Genomic DNA, 22868 nt, shown 5'->3' on the forward strand with positions numbered 1-22868 from the left:
CGGCCAGTCTCTCTCTGACACACTAGTCTTGAATCTGAAGGTTCCCAAAAATGTGTTTTTGGAATAAAGAATCATAGAGCAAAGAACCTGTCAACTGGTGAAGTGGATGGTATGACACGCACATGTATGTATGTATGTATGTATGTGTGGTGGGTTTCAAATTTTTTTAGAACCTCTTCTGTAAGTGTGGTCTGGTTTGTGGGAGTGGCTTGCTGGCCATGTGATGGGGTAGGAGTGACTTGCCAGCCATGTGACCGAGTGGGAGTGGCTTGGCAGTCATGTGACTGGGTGGGCATGGCCAACTTGTAAAATGTGGTGAAACTCACTTAACAACGCTCTTGGTTAGCAACCAAAATGTTGGCTCAGAATTCTGGCATTGAAGTGGGCAAGTCTTAAAGCTGCCAAGTTACAAGACCCTTGCACCCCTAACCCTTTAGAAAAAAAAAACCAGGGGTGTTCAAATGTTGACAGCTTTAAGACTTTAAGGTTTAGATAGGACTCTTAGAGGCGGGCAGGGCGATTGGTGACCCAGCCAATCAGTGAGCGGCGGGCGGGGCAAGTGTGGTGCGGACAGGCGGGGGGAGCTGGAACCGGTTCTAAACAGCACGGTAGATTTGTGGAACCTCTTCTATAGAAGAGGTTAGAACTGGCAGGAACTCACCCCTGGTGTGTATGCATGCATGCATGCATGCATGCATACATCCCTTCATTACCTCCTCCTTGATCTGTCATCTAGTCTGATCACCTCCCCTAAACTCACTTTATATGAGAGGCCTCTAATCTTACCAGGAAGGTGAGCACTTTTGAAATTTTGAAAACACACTACTGTACATTGTAGATACTTGCACATATGGACGTATGGCTGAGTTTGTCCATTCACCAAACAGTTAAAAGCCTCAATATTAGGAATTTTCTAGGGTGATACACTGGATGTGCAGAGTGCCTTGGCAGCCTAGTGCTCGGCTGCTTACAGAGATAAGTGCAAAGTTTGGTCTGTCCTGCCCTGACTGGTCATCCAATAGCAGGAAAACAACCAGCACTGCTCTCTGGAGTATTTATCAAGCACTTTGCTCTGAGAAGTGGCTGTAGCAGTCACCTGTTTCCCTGCAACACGCAACCTTCACTTTCTTTGCATCCTTCTTTCAGAGTTCCCTAAAAGTGAGGATATTTGCGTGGGATGATATTTTCTTGCTATGAATTTTTTCAAATTTCTTCCCAATCTAACTTTCCAATGACAAGTAAGCCTCTCCTGGGAACATAATTGCTTAGAAGCTCCAGGAAGCAACAGCTTTTGCAGGCAGTCAAGAACTTATCACAGGCATATCAGAGAAAGACAGGATATGCCTGAATAGCTTGAAGTAGCAAAAGAATAAGGACTCAGCAAGGTGAGACAAACTGTTGGGTCAGTTTGGAACAGTTGCCAGGCAGAATTTTATTATGCTTTTGTCTAATAAATAGCAAAGGCGACATGCCCTTCTATACTGAAAACAGATCTTTATTTGTAAGGCTATGGGAGAACAGGACAGTCTGTGCTTGAAAGCATCTTCTAATTACACAGTGGTTGAAATGTAAAAAAAATAAAAAAAAGATTCAAGGTAGGAAAACATGAAACTTGTGAATTGCCTGTTAATGCGTTAGCAATTGGACAGTAGCATGAGTTGCCTGCAGCTCCTTCAGTCATATCTTTCCTCGCTAGGGTGAAATGCACTGCATGTTTATTTCAGTTGGATGACAAAGCTTGATCTTTGCATGTAAATGAGCAGTTTTTAAACAAATCGATAAGTCCATCTGCTCAGCCAGGTGGCCTCAGTGAATGGACTTGGCACATTGCCACAGAGGAAATAAATGGATGCAGCTCTGAACTCTGGTCAAAGGAGACTTTACTTTCTGTTGTGGCCCAGAAGGATCCAGTTGATCTGCTGATGGACTCGGATAGCGAGGAACCATATGAGTCTGCCCTGGACGATGTGGAGGACCTTGTGCAGGGTTCAGACTCAGAGCAGGGACCAGACAGGCTGGTTGGCCACCTGAGGCCTGGAGCAGTGGAGGGGATCAAAGGCAGTTTGTCCCTGATGCTAGATTGAGAAGGGCTGAGAAACGGAAGCAGCAACTCCGTAGGCAGACTCACAGAAGATGATTAAGCACGGGAGGTTGTGGATTGACCCCTCCCAAGAGAGATTATAGGTGAGGCGTTGGGAGGGGACATTTGCAGGAAACAACCGTTTGAATTAGTAGTTAAGAAAATATATCTGTGTATTCTACCCGTGTCTGTTTGTTTGGACTATTTGCGTTGCTTCATTTGAATTATCTGGGTTGCTCCATTGACCGTGAGTTGCTGGGCCCTCAGCCAAAGGATTCGTTATCTCAGTAATTAAACAGTGGCAAACAGCCAAGCCTGTGTTCTGGTTTATTCACAGGCGTGGGGGGGGGGGGGGTCAGAACAACTTTCTAACCATTCTACTTCTCTTTCTTCTTCTTCTCCTCCTCCTCCTGTCAGTTTTTGATTGCTGTTTTTTGCCTGGGGTACAGTTTTTCTCAGCAACATTTTCTGGAAGTGGTTTCAGATTGTTTCCCTCCTAGGGCAGAAAGAGAGAGAGATTGGCCCAAAGTCATCCAGTTGGCTTTGTACAGGTAGTCAAAGCCACAACAGTTCATTTAGCAACCATTCCAAGTTACAACAGCACTAAAAAAAGTGATGTATTACTCTTTTTCACATTTGCAGCATCCCCATGATGATGTGATCAAAATTCAGATGCTTGGCAACTGGTTCATATTAATGACAGGTGCAGTGTCCTGGGGGGGGGGGGGGTTAGGGTTTTTTTTCCCCTTCCAATTTGGCATATATTGCAATTGATGTACAGGTAGTCCTCAACGTACGACCACAATTGAGCCCCACATTTATGCTGCAAAGTGAGCAATTTGTTAAGTGAGTTTTGCCCCATTTTACGACGTTTCTTGCCACGTTTGTTAAGTGAATCACTGCAGTTGTTAAATTAGTAACGCCAGTGTTTAAGTGGCTTCCCCATTGATCCGCAGCCATCATAATTGTAAGTTAGTTGTCAAGCATCCAAATGTAAACCATGTGACCTTGGGGATGCTGCAATGGTAATCAATCTGAAAAATGGTCATAAGTCCCTATTTTCAGTGCTGTTGTAACTTTGAATGGTCACTAAGTGAATTCTTGTAGGTTGAGAACTACCAGTACTTCAGTCCTTGATCCAGAGTGCTGATGGACAGAAAATGGTTCTGAAATGGTTTTAAACTCTAGAAAGACTCTAGAAAGAGTGCAGAGAAGAGCAACAAAGATGATTAGGGGACTGGAGACTAAAACATATGAAGAACGGTTGCAGGAACTGGGTATGTTTAGCTTAAGAGAAAGAAGGACTAGGGGAGACATGATAGCATTATTCCAATATCTCAGAGGTTGCCACAAAGAAGAGGGAGTCAAACTATTCTCCAAAGCACCTGAGGGTAGAACAAGAAGCAATGGGTGGAAACTAATCAAGGAGAGAAGCAACTTAGAACTGAGGAGAAATTTCCTGACAGTGAGAACAATTAATCAGTGGAACAGCTTGCCTCCAGAAGTTGTGAATGCCCCAACACTGGAAGTCTTTAAGAAGATGTTGGATAGCTATTTGTCTGAAACGGTATAGGGTTTCCTGCCTAGGCAGGGGGTTGGACTAGAAGACCTCCAAGGTCCCTTCCAACTCTACTATTGTATTATTGTATTAAACATAAACCTCTACCTTTAAAAAGCTATGGCCAGTGAATATGTATTAGGATGAAGAGAATTTCCCACAGCAATTCTACTGGAGCAGAAGTTTCTCAGCTGAATCATTTCCTTTCTGCCTCTTGGTATCAGGTAAGGTTAGGAGGTTCAGCCTGTTTCCTAGCTACATGCAAAACTCATGTATATTTATTTATTTATTTAATCAGTAAAAATCAACCAGGCCTCGCCAAAGGAAGTGGTGAATGATGACTGCATCAGTTTGCGGATTCCAATGACATCATGCGTAGAGCTATCCATATCACCAAAAGCCAATACACAAGCAGTGCCAATATTTTTTTTATTCCAAGTTTTATTGGTTTAAAAAGTTTTACAGGAAAAAAAGGGGGTTAAAGGGTTATGGAACATTTTGACAGCTACATCGTGCGGGGGGGAGAAGCCCCCCCAGGTCTCGCAACTTTTACAAAAAAAAAAAAGTAAAAAATTATGAACATTTACATAGATATTAGCAGTTTTAAGTTTAACGCAAAATCTTCAATATGTTTCAATCGTTTTGCTTTTTATCACTTCCATAAAGGTACATTATAACAACAATTGCAATGATGTTTCAATTCACTTTTGTGATCTGAGTCTTCTTGTTGTCGCTCCCTCCCCCCCGTCCACTGGCAGAGCCTCCGCCCCTCCCTGCTTTGTTTCTTGTGTAGCCTCCCCCATATCTCCTAAGAGGGCACTATGTTTTTTAATAAAAGCCTCTGCTTCCTCAACTGTGTTGATTCTAATTCTACTGCCCTCCCAAAAAATCAACATGCCTTCTGGTAACAACCACCTGAACCAAACCCAATTATTGTATAATTTTTTTGCTAAGAAGGAAAGTTTCCTTCTCTCATCTCTTACTTTCTTTGGGATCTGCTTAAGAATGGTTATTTCTTTATCCTTATCTTTTAAGGTCCTCCCCTTTGAGCTCCTAGAACCTCATCTCTTGTGGTTTTTCTAAAAAAATTAACATGAACTTCCCTTGGGACATTGTGTGTTCTAGCATAGGCTGAATTAATCCTATAAATCAGGTCAATATCCCACCCAAGCTGTTGTTTGTCTCTATTGATATATTCTGCTAACATTGTGGACATAATCTCCTTAAGATCCTCCTTTTCAGCTTCTGGCAAATTTTGAAACCTAAGGAAAAAAGACATCCTTTCAAATTCCATTTTTATCACATGATTCTCAAATTCTACATTCCCCCTCTGGACCCTCTTCAGGTCGTCTCTCATCCCGGCCATGCCCTCCTCCAGTACACCTATCCTCTGCTCATTCCGTGTGGCTTGTTGTTGCGTCTCTCTGAGCTGATCATTTAAGTCCTGCAGTTGTTTTTTCATTTCGTCCTGTCCCTTTAAGAGGGCTTGAAGCATCTGCTGAGTGGACAAATCCTTTGAACTCTCTTCAGAGGCTTTGGGTTGTAAAAAAGCTCCCAGATGTGATTGTTGAGCAATGGGGCTGGACGTGGAGGATGTTGGGGCCGAGGAGGCCTTTCCAGGCGGTAACCTCTTCGGACGCATCATGATGCTCAGAGATAGTTATTGTTCTATATAGAGAGATGGTGCCCGTGAGAAAGCACAGCCAGTAGAGACCACCAGTTGAACAAATCCAAAGGAGAATAAGTCGTTTAGTACAAAACTAGAACAAATAGGTGGATCAAGATATTCCAAATCCCAGGGAAAAAGCTTATTTGAGGAGGTTCCTGGAGGTCTCTGGGGTGGAAGTTAGTTCAAAGCCACAATTTTTTTTTAGGGAGGAGTCTCATGCACAAAGACAAAGAAGAAAGAGGAAGTGGGCCATCTTGGGTCAGCCAGTACAGGTGGTCAGGAAACAACAAAATCAAGGTTCCCATGCATAATTTAGAGAAGAATCAGCTCAACCATCCTTTCTCTCGCAGTTGTTATAAAAAAGAAAGAGAGAAATTTCCCCCCCATTAATTAAGGGAAGTGAAAGTGTTTCAAACTTTCTCTCTCTCCCTTGCAAGGGAGAGATTGTCCAAGTGCCGCTTTTCCGAGGAGGGTGGAAATTCCCCCCCCTCCAATTCTAGCTCCTCCAAAAGTTGAAACAAAGTCTCAGAAAAAAAAAGAAACTGCAAATCAATCACTAGGGTAATAAACTGTAAAAGACCTGGGGAGACTCCCCGCCTTACCGCACTTCAGCTGCTGCATTCAAATTAATTGCTTTCTTCCAGGCTGCGTCGGCGAAGCGCGCGGTGGCATTCCGCGCGCTCCCCACGCTCACCGGCTCCTGGGGCAAGGCTGGAGACCCCCCTGCGGCCGCCGCCGCTCCAGAGGGTCCCAGCAAGCCGCTCCTACGGCAGGGCGCCCCTCCAAGGCACCCTGTGCTCCCCTGCGGTTCAGGGGAGCCCACCGAAGCAGCGAGAAGGCAGACACGCACGTCCGTTGCCTTCAGCTGCCGGAAGTGATCCTCCAGTGCCAAATTGTTATGGTGGAGACGTCAGACAGACATCATCATGATGTCACAGATCATCTTAGAAAATGTGTACAGACAGTCCTCAGCTTATAGCCACAATTGAGCCCAACGTTTCTGTTAAGTGAGGCAGTTGTTAAGTGAGTTTTGCCCCAATTTCCAACCTTTCTTGCCACCGTTGTTAAGTGCATCACTGCAAGTGTCAAGTTAGTAACACCGATGTTAAATGAATCTGGCTTCTCCACTGACTTTGCTTGACAGAAGGTCGCAAAAGGGGATCACATGACCCCAAAACATGGCAACTGTCATAAATATGAGTCATTTACTAAGCATCTGAATTTTGATCATGTGACCATTGGGCTGCTGCAATGGTCATAAGTGTAAAAAACAGTCGTACCTCACTTTTTTTCAGTGCGATTGTAACTTTGAACAGTCACTTAATGATCTGTCATAAATTGAGAATGATCTGTAATTATGCAATTATTACAAAATTGTATGACTTTCATCCTTTGTGCAGTACTTCCAATGTGCAAAACATACACAAAAAAAGAAAAAGAAAAAAGAGATTTGGGTAGCTCTAGCCTATCAGCCTTTTGAGGGTAGCAAAGCAATTATGTATTAATTGGAAGTTCCAAGATGAGATGAAGGTTAAAGGTATAATTGGATAAGAACAAGCAGGATGTGTTTGCATCTGATCTTAGACTGTAAATAAAGACTTCAGCTTAAAGTCACCCGTCTACAGGTAATCCTCAATTTACAACCACAATTGAGCCCAAAACTTTTGTTGTTAAGTGAGACATTTGTTAAGTGAGTTTTGCCCCTTTTTACAACCTTTATTGCTCCAGTTGCTAAGTGAATCACTGCAGTTGATACGTAAGTTAGGAATCTGGTGGCTTCCCCATTGACTCTGCTTGTCAAAAGGTTGCTAAAGGGGATTGCTTGGCGTTGGGACTCAGCAACGGTCATAAGTATGAACCAGTTGCCAAGCAGCTGAATTTTGATCACATGGCCATGGGGATGCTACAAAGGTTGTAACTGTGCAAAAGGGTCGTAAGTCTCTTTTTTTCAGTGCTGTTGTAACTTTGAACAGGCACTAAATGAATTGTTGTAAATCGAGGACTACCTGTAATGACGTAATGTAGTGATAACGCTTGCTCCCCCTTGCTCCCCTCAAGTAACAGAAAGTGCAAGGTGGGTCTATGAGTTGATGCCTGTGGCCAATTAATACAGGTGAAAAAACAGGCGAGTCTTTCATTGCCTGGACACGGCTGCCTTTTTCCATTACTATTCCTACAGGTGGTCCTGATGTAGTGTGAGACTGAACATACAGACTGCAACATCATAGACCAAGGTTGGTGACAAGGATTCTCCTACTGGTCTACAATGTTATTGCTGATTTCTGGGCATATATCTTGCTTCAATTTACTTTTCTTGCTTTTTGAAGGTTGTTTTCCCCCCCCAGAAAAATAACTAGATTTCAAGGTAGTTCTTCAGAAGGACTCTGCAGTAAATCTGAAAATGTACATAAATTCTTGTTAGGGCTTTAAAAAATTCACAGCACAGTTTCACAGGACATAACTCTGTATAACATGTTATGCTACTGTACTTTTGTAATTCTGTCTGAAAATTCTAAAATCATTACTATGATTTATTTGGACTCTTCCCCCCCCCCCAAAAAGATTAATGATTAATCTCCCATCCAAATTACATGGAATAAACACCTTATTTCATTAATTTGATCTCTAGATCATTTCAAATCAGTGGGCAATTTTTTCCAGTGCAATTAATTTGCAATTTGCAAATAGGTGTGAAAAATGTTTGCAAACATTTGACTAAGATGCTTTCCCTCCCAGATTGACGCAGAATTGTTTGAAAGAAGAATTTAGAAATCTGATGCCAGCTAATTGAAAAACAAATGCAGTGTGAATTAAGAAGTTATCCTCTATCTAATTTCATTAATTCTTCTAGAACTCTTCTTTTCCGAATAGACATTGGGATGTTGCAGAAATTGGCTAGATTAATATTTTTCAACCTTGGCCACTGAAAGATGTGTGGACTTCAACTCCCAGAATTCCACAGCCAGCTATGCTGGTTTGGGAAATCTGGGAGTTGTAGTCTACTGATCTTCCAATGGCCAGGGTTGAGAATCACTGGAGAAGGTTTCCTGTGATCAACAACCTAAATGGTGCTCTGTATGATAGTCACTTTTTCTAGACTTCGCTCCACTTTGCTCTGTAGCATAAAGATGACATCTGTCTTCTGGCCTCTTAGCAAATGCCATCTCCAGTCTATATCCCATTTCCAGTCTAGGTCCAGAAGTGGATGCAGCTTGTAGAATTGAGTTAGCCAGATTTGGCTCTGCACTGCATCCTACAACATTTTGAATCTCCAAAGACCTACGCAAGGGTCATCTTTGTAGACTTTAGTTCAGCATTCAGTACCATCATACCGGACATTCATCTAACTGAACTTAATCAAATAGCAGTACTGAGCACACTTGTAAGTGGATCACAAGCTTCCTAACAGACAGGAAGCAGCAGGTTAAGTTAGGCAAAATCACATCAGATACCTGTACAATTAGCACAGGAGCCCCCCAGGGCTGTGTGCTCTCTCCACTTCTCTCTCTATACCAATGATTGCATCTCAAACGATCCATCTGTTAAACTACTGAAGTTTGCAGATGATACAACAGTGATTGGTCTCATTCGATACAATGATGAAACCGCATACAGACGGGAGGCCTCGTGGTGCGACCAGAACAATCTGGAACTGAACACATTCAAAACCGTAGAAATGGTGGTAGACTTTAGGAGAAACCCTCCTATACTACCACCTCTTACAATACTAGTTAACACAGTAGCAACAGTAGAGACCTTCAAATTTCTAGGTTCTATCGTATACCAAGACCTAAAATGGACACCTAACATCAAAAACATCATCAAAAAAGCACAACAAAGAATGTTCTTTCTCCGCCAACTCAGGAAGCTCAAACTGCCCAAGGAGCTGCTGATTCTGTTCTACAGAGGAATTACTGAATCTGTCATCTGCACCTCTGTAACTGTCCCATTTGGTTCTGCAACCCAACAAGACAGACACAGATTTTAGAGGATAATCAGAACTGCAGAAAAAACAATTACTGCCAACCTGCCTTCCACTGAGGACTTGTATACTGCATGAGTCAAAAAGGGTCGTGGAAATATTTACAGCCCCTCGCATCCTGGACATAAATTGTTTCAACTCCTACCCTCAAAACGACGCTATGGAGGACTGCACACCAAGACAACCAGGCACAAGAACAGGTTTTTCCTAAACGCCATCACTCTGCTAAACAAATAATTCCCTCACCACTGTCAAACTATTCACCTAAAATACTATTATTATTAATGTTCTCATTGTTCCTATCACACATCTACTTCCACTTATGACTGCAGGACCGTAACTTTTTTGCTTGCATCCTTGTGATTTATATTGCTATTGATTGTTTCCTGATTGCGTATTTGTACCCTATGACTATCATTATGTGTTGTACCTTATAATTCTTGACAAATGTATCTTGTCTTTTTATGTACACCGAGAGCATATGCACCAAAGACAAATTCCTTGTGTGTCCAATCACACTTGGCCAATAAAGAATTCTATTCTATTCTATTCTATTTTCACATTACTTGTGAATGTGGGACTCTGGGTTAGTCTGCGCAGAAAAAATAAAATGATAAAGTCATCACTGGAATTTATCTATCTCTCTTGTATCTTTATTTTCTGTCTGTTCTCCACCCCTATCTCCTGCTTCTGCTTATTTCTTCCTAGAGAAAAATGTTGAGCAATGCAATCATGCTTAGACTACAAATGTATTTAGGTGGTTTTTTTTTAACTTTTACTAGCGCCAAGGTTTTTGTTTTACTTGCTCAGTGTCACAATAGGGAAAGAGATGACAGAACTGCTACTAACATAACTGACAAGTGTTTGCCTCTCCCCCAAAAGAAACAAGAATCCCCCTTCCAGTATAACATTTATTTATTTATTAAATTTATGTACTGATCATCTCACTGTTAAATGACACTTGGATATAATTATTCTCCCAAATTATACTTATTAAAAAAATAAATTTAAGAAAAGAAAGTCACTCAGGGGCACCAATGCATTTTAGGCCTGGGCCTCCTGCCATATTCTTGTAATGTTTTCTCACAGTTTAAGCATTTGGAGTTAGCTCACTTTTCAAAGCAACTATTTTCGTTGATGTGACAGCCTGAAGTACTAAAATGGACAGTCTTACTAAAACACATGAAGCTCACCCAATAAGCCTGTGGAATATCATTTAATTTAGAGCTAGTAGATTTGGGCTACAAAAATCTGGATGACAGCTAGATGGCAGCAAAGAATAAATGCTCTGTACCTCTTTGCTGCCACTTAGTGGTCATCTGGAATTTCCAGCCAAATCTGAAAGCCCCATCTAACTTAAGGTGGTGAAACTGCCAGATTAGATATATTTAAGAGATCACATCCTAATATGTGAAGATTTTTACATCTCATTGTATTTTCACAGGTGATGTAACAGAACATGTGGATGGCCTTGGGGACAAGGGGAAGAGATGCTGCCGAGGAAACAATCAGATAAGAGATGCAGGAATTCCCAATGGCTTAATGGTCAGAAATAGAAGGACTAATGGATTAGACATTTTAAAAGTGATGGCGGAAAGTTTGTACTTTAAGACTTGCAAGATTCTGTTAATGTAGCCTTATAATAAAGTAGAATTAGCTCATCTAGTCCTTTTTTTCCTATGTGGTTTAACTGGGAGGGCTGATAGATTGGTTTTACCCCTCCCTTTTATTTGATTCTCTGATTATTGTAATCCATCAGAAAAGGACCTCAGTCTTGAATAAACATTCTCCCTTCATGCTCTGGAAGATGGCTGAATAAACCTGGGAAGAAGATGGATGGTGGTGCAGTTTGCAACAAAGGTATCTAGAAAGCTCCATGCATTGATGTCAGAGTTTTATTAAGCCTTACTGGTTCTTAGCACTAGCACTTAGACTTATATACCACTTCACAGTGCTTTACAGCTCTCTCTAAGCTGTTTACAGTGTCTGCATCAGTGGTGGGTTTCAATTTGTTTTACTACCGGTTTGCTTACGCTTCTGCACATACGCAAGGCTGAATCAACCTGGTGAGCCTGGTGAGATTTGAACTGCCAAATTGCAGTCAGCTGGCAGTCAGCAGAAGTAGTCTGCAGAACTGCATTCTAACCACTGCACCACCATGGTTCTTAATGTCTACCTGGTTGCAAAACCAGCAACGTGCTGAAAGATGCCCTGGGAAAAAATCGATGGTTTGCATCTGATACTTTGCTCTTGCCTAAGATGCCCCTAGGTGATTTGTATTTATGGTATCCTAAATTCAGACTTTGAACAAACCAACCTTGCAGATAGGGATTAAAGCACAATGCTAGCAAATTGCAATCTGGGGCATTTGTTGAGTGTTCAAAAAGTGTGCTGAGAGACAATAAACAGCCTGGACCAATCTCTGTTTTCTTTTCTTTTTTGAGATGAGCCTGAATATGTTGAACAAAAGCTCACTCTTGTGTATGATTTGATCAATGAAACATGGATTCATTAGTGTGAAACATTTATATAAAATTTCCTTGTGCTAATTTGTTTTTGGGTGGATGTTAATATTATTAACCCCTTCTGGCATGGGATGAAAATTGCTTCCTCAAGAGCTCAATATCCCCACCTGCTGGCAGGTTTACACAAGCTATAGCCAGCCAATAAAGGACTCTGGAAAATGTGTTAATTAATTGAAAATATTTTATACCTTTATCGGGTAAATTTTCATGGTATTGCAAAACGTGTGAAATGGAGGTCTAAAAAGACAAATACTTTGACCACCCTACAAAAGACAATGATAAAACAAAAAGTACCCACCACGGATGATATAATGTTTAAATTGCCAAGGTAATTGTCCTAACCAAGTAGTTAAAGTTGATAAAATAGAGGCAAGGGAGGCTGTCTTAGAAAAAACAATACTAGATCACAATGACATAAGTGAAAGATGATTTTATGTCAAATGGTTCTGAAGCAGATGGCAATTGGAGCAGGAGTTGAAAAGGTAAAGGTAAATTGAATTGAATTGAATTGAAATTTAATTTGTTAGCCGCACCCTCTCCAAAAGGACTCGTACAAGGCGGCATACAATAAAACACATGCAATATACAAAGACAAATAAACACATACACATACATGTACCTGGAGGAGGTAACACTCATAAAATATATATAAAAATACAATTAAAATAGCTATTTAAAACACCCTCAGTTAAAAATTACAAAATTTAAAAAACCCGTCAGGAGCAATATAAAACTATGGTTGAGCCAGGCCTGCTAATTGGAAGAGGTGGGTCTTGAGCTTTACACGGAAGGAGCAGAGGTCAGAGGTAATCCTGATATCAGGGGGGAGGTCATTCCACAGGGCTGGGCCCGCCACAGAGAAGGCTCTGCTCCTAGGCGCCGCCCCCGACACTGTTTGGTGGACGGCACCTGGAGAAGTCCCTCTCTGTGCGAGCGAATTGGTCGTAGGGATGTATGTGGCAGGACGCGATCCCGCAGGTAACTAAAGTTTCCCCTCACACATATGTGCTAGTCATTCCCGCCTCTCGGGGGCAGTGCTCATCGTTTCAAAGCCGAAGAGCCAGCGCTGTCTTTTTTTCCAAAAAATTTTATTGGTTTTTTAAAGCATTTATAAGGAAAAGGGTAAGTGGAATGGTTACAAATTTTGGCAGTTGCAAGTGTGGCAGACGCCCCCTCCCTCCAAACTCATAAGATACATCTAAGTATAAAACATTAATACATGATCATAAAAAATCAGCATATTAATTCTAAAAAATTTTTTTCAATCAGTTTATATAGTTATGATATATAGTCTAGATATAATTTCATTATTACTTTCGGTCTGTTTATAACAATGTGGTTTTCTTATTCATTTTTGTGATCTGAGCTTTCTTGGTGTTGCCCCTTCTTCCCCCGCTGGCAGAGCTCTGGCCCCTCCCGTGTCCTGTGTGACCGTTGTAGAGTCTTCTGTTTTTTCTAGGTTCGCTTTATTTTTTTCCATAAAGGCCTGTGCCTCTATGGGTGTATTGATTCTGATTCTTGTCTCCTCCCAGAATATCAGCATACCTTCAGGCATCAACCATACCTTCAGGCATCAACTATCAAACCACACCCCCTTCTGGTATAATTTATTCGCCAATTGCGAATAATTTTTCCTTTTCTCCCTAATTTTTTTGGGGATCTGCTTCAAGATGGTTATCTCCCTGTCATGATATGTCAATGCTTGCCCCCTTTGTACACCCAGAATTGCGTCTCTTGTACTTTTCCTAAGGAATTTAATATGGACCTCCCTGGGTATATTGTGTGTTCTGGCATATGCTGAATTCACTCTATAAACCAGATCTATCTCCCATTCCATCTGCTGTTTATCTTTGTGTATGTATTCAGCTAAAATGTTAGTCATAATGTCCCTTATATTTTCCCCATCTACTTCTATAACATTTTGAAATCTAAGATAAAAGGACATTCTCTCAAACTCTGTTTTCATTTGTTGGATATCAAGTTCTTTGTTTCCCTTCTGCAGAGCCTCTACCCCCCCCTCGCCTCCGCCACCCCACCCTCCACAAGGTCCAGTCTCTGTGAGTTCTTATAAATTTGGACTTGATTCTCTTTAATTTCTTCCTTCATTTCTTTTAATTGTTTCTTAATTTCTTCCTGGCCCTGTATGAGTTGCTGGAGCATTTGTTGCAAATCCATCTCTGTACTCTTAGGTTGCATCAGTTCTGTAATCTTTGACTGTGTGGCAGGACTGGATGTTGCAGTTGTCGGTGCAGAAGTAGCAAAGCCAGGTTTTCCAGGGGGTGGTCTTTTTGGAGACATGGTTTATAAAACAAAGAGATCAGTCAGTGTAGAGACTGGACAGCTGGAGAAGTAGAGCAGACAGATGAGTCCAGGAGGCAGAAGATCCAAGCAGGTGGGAGTTTCTTTAGTCAGTCTAGCAATAGAGACGGATTTTCTCTCCAAAGGGTTCAGGAAATAACAATCCACAAGAGATTCCTCTGGGTGACACGGAGACAAAGACCGGAAGCCTGAATTTTAAAGGTGGAGTCAGATTTCACAGTTCATGAAGACAACGGAAGTGTGCCATCTTGCCCTGCCAGCTTTGGGCTCAGAGGCATAGGAAAATTTTAAAAGTTCACAAAGTTCTCAGGTCATCAATAAATTCTGGAACTAAATCCAATGAAAATCACTTTTACTGGGGTGAGGCATCATTAGTTGGCTCTCCCCCCTCCTCCTTCCCCTGAGGGCGAAAGCAAAATTTTCTCAAGCCGCTTGTCCAAGGGGGGGGGAAATCCCCCTCCCTCCAGCCGCTCCTCCAAGAAGAATCCGAAAGTTTAACTTTTAAAATTACTGAAAAGTCCATCAACTCAAGAGAAAGGGAATGAAGAGAGGAAGCACCTCACCATACCGCCGCTGCTTCCTTCAGTTTTGCATTGTCCGATTGGCATGGAGCGAGACGCAGGCGCGCCCTCCGAGATTGCTCCCCGGTGCCTGGAGCAAAGCGGAGAAGCCCCCACCAGCCTCCGCCGGTGCCAGGACCTTCCGCGAGCCGCTCCCTCGGCAGGACGCCTCTCCGGGGCATCCTGTGCCCCCCCAGAGACGGGGAAGCCCACCGGAGAGCGGGAGCGGGCAAAGATCTTGCCCGTCGCCGTAGCCGCCGGAACCGGAAGTGAGCCAGCGCTGTCTGAAGATGTCTCCGTGGTCATGTGGCCGGCATGACTAAACGCCGAAGGAGCATGGAACACTGTTACCTTCCCACCAAAGGTGGTTCCTATTTTTCTACTTGCAATTTTTATGTGCTTTCGAACTGCTAGATTGGCAGAAGCTGGGACAAGTAACAGGAGCTCACTCTGTTACGTGGCGCTAGGGATTTGAATCACTGAACTGCCGACCTTCTGAAGAAGAGCTTAAAAAATGGGCAGGTTGGAATAGAAAACAGGTTGTTTTTCAATACTGGGCCTATATATGTTGTGGACCTAACAGCTAGAATTTGTCCCAGGAAGAAATAAACTACCTGGTTAGGGTATTAGAACTGTAGGTGGTGTATTAGAACAGTATATAAAAAAAGATTAAAAAGATAGAAAAGATAAAGGCAATGGTATTCCCTGTCCAGTTGAGTCTGACTCTAGTGGGTGTGCTAATCTCCATTTCTTATCCACAGGAGCCTGTGTTGTCTGAAGAAATTTCCATGGTGATGTGGCCACCATAACTATATGGTGAGGGGCCCAAAACGCTGTTACATTCCCACCAAAGTGGCACCTATTTATCTATTTGCATGCTTTCAAACTACTAGATGGGTAGGCACTGAGACTAGTAACGGGAGGTCACCCTGTTGTGTGGCGCTCGGATGTCAAACCCAGGCTGTAAGTTTTCCAGCTGACAAACTCAGAGTCTTTAACGGCTGAGCCATCACGCCCCCCCTAAAAAGATAGAAGATGTCTAAAATTTATCAGATAGTCATTCAATATTTGTTTAAATACGTAGAACCATCTTCTATGTACAGTTCATATGGTTTTGATAAAGAGAGAGTGATTCAGGGCAATAATTTGGATTATTTTGTCTTTTATAAGGATAGGATGCTTTTGATGCCACTGGAGAACATATAAATAATATGCTCTGAAAAGTTTCAGGTGCAAATAAACCCCCCCTTAAAAATGAAGACAAATTAACAGGCATTTTTTATAAAAACTTTTAATACAATTCCCTATCCAGAGGTTTCCTGCTTGATCAGAGAGTTGTACTAGAAGACCTCCAAGGTCTCTTCCAACTCTTATTATTTTGTTATTCTGAAGTGATGGGACGCTGGAGAATGAGATGTTTTTATAGCAATAAAAAAGATGTTCTTTGTGTGATACGCACTTTCTCAAAGGTCATGCTTTTAGTCTTGGTAGATGGGGATAGTTTATTTAAATGATGCCTGGAAATATAACAGCAGTAAATGGTATTGCAAGGAATGGGCGATGATTAAAGCGAAGCCCTGGAGAATTTAATGAAAGTATCATTAAAGAGATATCATTCTCAAAAAATTCTGTGTATGAATAAACGTACCATTTGCTTGTATCTCATGTAGCAACGGTTTCAACTTGCCTCACTCTCACCCCATCTTAAAACTCCAGATAAGGTCTCCTGTTTAAAATCATGACTAGAGGATGGGATTTTGTGAGACAGTACAAGATCTACAGCAGCAGCATCTTTGGAACACAGACTGACAAGAAATATTAGAATTACTGTAAACGGTGATCACAAGATCCAATTCTGCCATGTGTTTTAGAGTTCACCAAGAGGTCCAATGAACTTGAGGGCCAAATCCCTCTCTCCTCCATCTCTCTCCAGCTTCTAGAATGACTCATCTATGAAAATAACCAAAGCATTTTAGGATCACATCCTTGCAAAAACCTATTGAAAACAAATATTCTGATGCATTTGGAGCTGTAAGGCTCTAGTTACCAATTTCTCATTCTTAGAAATGGAGTTTTTCAGGCTGATGTATAATTTTATAGGTTTCTTAAACGAAAAGATTTTCTGTAGTATTATTGCTTCCTTAAGCTAAGCAAGGAGAAATACACTTTGGCAATAAGTTATTGTTCCTTTCCCTTAACCATTCAACCAGATTCCTGGTCTGCTTAATTAGCCAGGTCTTTGTGGCTGCAATGGAGGCAAATTCAACTGTCCTATTGCCATTGAGATACAGTAGTCATGAGTCTTCCGATGGCCTCTCCATAGATAATTTGATCTCTCCTAATAATCTTCCACTACTGTTCTAGTTGAGGAACCATCTACTTTGTCCAATCAAAAGAACCAAGGAACTGATTTGACTCCCTGAGAGGGAAAAGAACTATTAGTAACTTCCTAGGCTGTCTCTGGCATCGACAATATTGACCCCAACTTTTTTTAATGGTTCTGTACTCTCACACTAGCAACGAGTCTCAAATTGAGCAGAGAATGATCTAGCCACGCCACACAGGACTTCTCTCCATCCAGATCATTAGCTGTATCTGAACAGAAACAAGTGATTGAGTTGAGCTAAATTCCAACTGGGACAAGTCCAAAGTGTTCAAGATGGAAATGAGGACCTAAACCATTCTTGATTGACTGAAAACATCTATAGGACCAGTAGATGGCAACAAAAAGTTAGAATGTTCCATCTTTGCTGCCATGTAGTGGTTATCCATATTGTAAGCTCTAGTTAAGAAGTGCTCTAGGAAAATGGAGTTGATAGAACAGGGTAATAATCTGGATAAAATGTTGAGGGGAGTTAGAGGGAAATATCAACCAACCAACCAACCAACCAACCAACCAACCAACCAACCAACCAACCAGAATAGACCTGGGAGGGATCTTTGAGGTCTTCTAGCCCAACTCCCTGCTTAAGCAGGAGACCTTATACCATTTCAGAGAAGTGACTGTCCAGTCTCTTCTTAAAAACCTCCAGTGATGAAGTACCTACAGATTCTGATGGCAAGCTGTTCCACTGGTTAATTGTCTTCACTGCTAGGAAGTTTCTCCTTAGTTCCAGGTTGCTCCTCTCCTTGATTAGCTTCCCTCCAATGTTTCTTGTCCTGCCTACAGGTGCTTTGGTAAAAAAGTTGACCCCCTCCACAATATGTTGACCCGCTCCTCTATAAATTGCAACCTGGCATTTGTAAGGAAATAAAATTTAGTAGATGGTCTTCTACTAAACCATGGTCTCAAGGAACTTGCTTTTAATGCAAGATACATTGCTGGTAAGGACCAGACTTTATTCCCAAAATGAAAGTAATGACCTGATACTGTATGTATCATGGGCTTGTTTGACACTTCTTCTCAAGCTGAGGAAGCATTGGAAAGGATCCCACAGTAATTGCAACATTTCTTGATTCTCCCTTTTCTGACGATAACCATTTTCTCTTTCCTATATACAGATGTCGATGTCCAAAGTCTTCAGATGTCACCTCTCTCTCATCCTTGACTGTTCCATGTAAATTTAAAAGTGCGATTTGAGATCCCAGGTTATAAACAGCCTAGATCTACCAAATCTGGGCTGCAATCAAATCCAGCTTATTATTAGTAACTGGCAGAAAAGAATCTAGGTCTTCACTAGTAAGTAATGGTGGTCTGAGTTTATTGCAGCTTGGTTAGGAAACCACTAAGACAGCCCTTTTTTGTGCAGTGGTTCAGGTACCAGGGTAGAAGCTGGGAGACTGTGAGTTCTAGTTCCTCCTTAGGTGCAAAATCAGTCTCTCAGCCCTAGAAAAGAGAGTTAGCAAACCACATCCAAAGAACTTGTCTATAAAACTGCAGGACTAGTCCAGGGAGTCCCAGGAGTCAATACTGACTTGAAGGTGCACACATATGTGGGCACGGGTGTGCACACATGCGTGCGCACGCGCGCGCGCACGCACACACACACAGAGTCTTATGTCCCTTTAAAATTAGCTTCTGAATTGTACTGCTTGCCATGACAAAAAAGAGAAAAAATTCATAGATAGAAGGTAAATTTATTTAAAGTATTTAGAAATGGAATTAGGTTTATATAATCCAAACTTGATTTTTATGTTCATCCTATCCATGTTTTAGCCTTGCCTTGGCAAATTTTTCAGTGTGACAACCCTAATCTTTTCCTGAAAGGCAATATGTGATTCTTAACCTTAAAAAGAACGTCTGACATTAGTTCACATGTAACTTAATAATGGAATGGAACGGAAGAGCAAATAAGCAAGCAACAGAGGAATTCTACAATAAGAGTTGTCCAAAAAGGTTCAATTAACAGTTCTCAGCATGAAAGAGAGAAAGGAAAGGAAAGGAAAGGAAAGGAAAGAAGAAAGAAGAAAGAAAGAAAGAAAGAAGAAAGAAAAAAAAGAAAGAGAAAATGCCATTTAATCTGATGTTTCTTGTAAAATATTTTGAATTGGAAATAAGAACTACAGTCCCACACATATTGATATGGAAATAAACCCATTCAACACAGTGAGATTTATTACCAACTAAACATGCATCAGATTACTTCAATGCAAGAAAGAAAGGAAGGTGCATAATTTCACTCTAATTATTTTGATCAGAATGCCAGTTTGTTATAATGGTGAATTAAATTGGGATTTCTGGTACTGCCTTGGGCGCAAAGCCAGCTGGATGACTTTGACCAGTCACTCTCTCAGATCTAGCAATGGCAAACTACCTTCAAAGAAAACTGCACAGACTTGTTCAGGCAGGAGTCAACACTAATTCAAAGGCACAAAAACAAAGCGTACAAATCAGATTGGACAGAAGGAAGTTTCATAGTTCCAGGCTAGTTACTGTCAAAGTTCCAATATCTTCATTAGATTTCATTCCTTCATTAATCACACATTTATTATAACACACTGCTCAAGCTAGAATAGTTTATTAGTCACAAGCAGCTCATATGTTGGAATCTTTTGTTATTAAAAGGTAACAGTCCTTTGGGGGGAGAAGTTACTCCAGCCAACCTCACCAAATTACCTTATTAGACTTTCAAATAATTATAGTTTCCATAGCCACCAAACTGACCTTGGTTTAATTGGCTGGAATTCTCTGGGGCGAAAGAAGGGCTCTGCAATTTTCTTTCTGAATAATAAATCCATCTTTTGAAGTTGACCATCATGCTGGCTATCATGTTTCTAAAATCACAGCCATCAATGGTACATTGGGGAAAACAATCATGAAATTAAGTACTGAATAATCAAATCGGTGCATGATTTCCAGTCTGACTCTGCATTGCCCTCCCCAAATTTTAGAAGTGAGACACAGTTAGGTTTACCCTTTATGTGATGCCAGTTAATTACTATCAATTAATTACTGTGATTAATTAATTCTGACTTAAATGATGTCTGATTGGTTAAATAATGGTTGATGTACTGATGTTTCCTGGATTTTTTTTCCAATGCACCTCCCTTCTACACTGGAATGTCTTCATTTTAATGTTATTGCCAAATATGAGGAATTTATGAGACAGAAGCTTTTCAAATACCATAGATCTTCTGGAGTACAGAACATGTAGAGTCTATTCCTTAATCCAGTTAGCTGATAGTTCATGTGTCTTCCTCATTTTGGGGAAACCCTGCAGACCCTAGAGGGGGTAGATGGTTTAGCAAATTACTTCTAGGACATTCTAGAATCTTCCATTAAATTGTAAAAATCTCAGGGGAGCAGAAATTTTGCAACCTACTTTAGATTGTGGTTAGCTTCCATTGACAAGCTTATAATTGCAGATTAATTTTCTACTTCTGAGAGCCAACTCCTTTCTTAAATACGCCTTTTAGATATTTGAGCCTTGCATAGGGACAGTCAACTCTTGTATGCAAGACACAGTGGCCTATCCAAAAGAAGGTAAAAACCAGAATTCACCCAAAGGGAACAGGAGGCTTGAATCAATAATTCTGTGAACTACAGAATGCTCAGCGATCCCTTCAATGTTTCAAGGTAGCAATTTCTTTGAATATCAGTGACAAATACTGTATTACAGAAGCTGTTATCCTGATTAATTTTCTATGGAACACAAAAGGGTCTGCATCCCTTTAAACAGTTACTGATTTTATTTACTTTTCTAGACTCTTTCTTACTTGCTTTAACTATTCTCCTAAAATGATGTGCATTCCTGCTCTAGTGTAGATGTCCTGACATTTCAGCTATACCTGAATTAGCACTGGAATAGGTTGTGGAATAGGGTGAGCCCCTACTAAGTATATTTTGTATTGCAGATGGAAATTGCATTGTTCCGACATGAGTGGTTTCTCCTGATTATTTTTTTTCCTATTGTTTAAAAATGTAAGCTGCCTAGAATCTTTCTGAAAAATCAGAAAATCATTTAGTCAGTCAGTCAGTCAGCTAGATAGAAAGATGGATGATATACATATACATATACATATACATATACATATACATATACATATACATATACATATACATATACATATACATATACATATACATATACATATACATATACATATACATATACATATACATATACATATACATATACATATACATATACATATACATATATATATATATATATATATATATATATATATATATATATATATATAATTCTGATAAATAACTGTAGAATAAATAGATATAGAACAATGTAGATTCTCTCATCTATGCTAAATGGTAGTCAGTGTATTTCAGCCTTCATTTGCATACAGTAATTATTTTGTCCTTTTCTATCTAAATTTCAAGATCTGTAAAGCAGAATAAAGTAGGGAGTGAATTTTTGTCAAGTGCTAATTAACTCAGCTGGGGTCCAATTTTGCATTTGTTACAATCAATGGGAATTTCTTCAAGGATGTGCCAGTTCCTACTGTGGTTATCAATGAAAGAAACAGCTTTCTTCAGACTAGCTGGCACATTGTCTAAGAGCTTTGGGAATCTATTTTTGATGTCTTCTACTAATTTCAAATATCAATCAGTAACACGGTACAAATGGATTTCAGATAGAATAATATCTGGCAAATGAGGGAACATTCTAATTCCATGGAAGAGCACATACCAAAGTCATTTTTAAGCCTCCAGGAGTTCCTGGGAATGAGGTAGCATATAAATTCAAAGCATCATTATCATAGTCATCATCTTTCCTTGAAGCTCTTCCTGAGGTAGCCTCTTTATTTAGACAGCAGGGTAGTATAAATGCAAAATGCTCATATTTGGTTAATTTCCCCTGAATTAGGAGCATCTTACTTCTGAGTACATATGTATTAATTAGGTATGTGCTGATTGAACAGTTTGAATCAATGGCTGCATTTTATTTTAGCTAGCCATTATAAATCATAATGTATGGTTTATACAAATCCAACCTGTCATGGCTTATGAAACAAGCAGTGATTCACCCAAAGGTGCTTTTTCAAGAGGCAACTGGACTTTCTGGATTTTTTTCCCTTTTCTTTGAAGACATTTCACTTCTTCAGCTCTGACTGGATGGTGGGGAATGGAAGGATTTATACTCCTTGAAGACAGCTTTTCATTTGCAGTCTTTTATGAGGTTGTTAAGGGTTGATATCTATGTCATCAGGTCACCTGAGTGAAGTTAAACGTCTTCAAAGAAAGAAACACCCCCCCCCCCAAAGTCCAGTTGCCTCTTGAAAAAGTACCTGATTATAGTTTGCACAAACCAATGGCTGGCTTCATATATCACATTAAATCATATTCAATGGACACAAGCACTGTTCTCTAAGGTGACCTGGCTATTCAAACTTGATCAACATTATCTCAATGCATTAAAGTACAAGTAGACCTCGACTTATGACCACAATTGAACCCAAAATTTCTGTTGCTATGGTAAGTGAGACAACTTAATGTTAAGTGAGTTTTGCCGCATTTCTTGCCATAGTTGTTTAGTGAATAACTGCAGCTAAGTTAGTAACATGGTTGTTAAATCAATCTGTCTTCCCCATTGACTTTGCTTGTCAGAAGGTCGCAAAAGGTGATAACATAACTTGGGGACACTGCAACCGTCATAACCATGAGTCGGTTACCAAGCATCTGAATTTTGATCACATGACTTGGGGATGCTGCAATGGTTGTAAGTATGAAGAAGAGTCATAAGACACTTTTCCAGTAATATTGTAACTTCAAAC

The 22868-nt window shown here is 40.6% G+C and overlaps 1 long non-coding RNA gene across 2 annotated transcripts in view; it reads left to right on the top strand.

Annotated features, from left to right (window-relative positions):
* The window catches only part of LOC309388390, a 96627-nt gene that overhangs the window by 53218 nt on the left and 20541 nt on the right, over nucleotides 1–22868 (top strand). The window contains exons 2-3 of one of the 2 annotated variants that reach the window (XR_014174771.1): nucleotides 7487–7541; nucleotides 10734–11683. This is a non-coding gene — a long non-coding RNA (uncharacterized lncRNA). Of the gene's footprint in view, nucleotides 1–7486; nucleotides 7542–10733; nucleotides 11684–22868 lie in introns of those variants that run through there. The other variant, XR_014174772.1, reaches the window with a different exon arrangement.

The sequence above is a fragment of the Natrix helvetica genome, assembly GCF_964273705.1.
Source record: "Natrix helvetica genome assembly, chromosome: 2".
In the NCBI taxonomy this organism is placed as follows: domain Eukaryota; kingdom Metazoa; phylum Chordata; class Lepidosauria; order Squamata; family Natricidae; genus Natrix; species Natrix helvetica.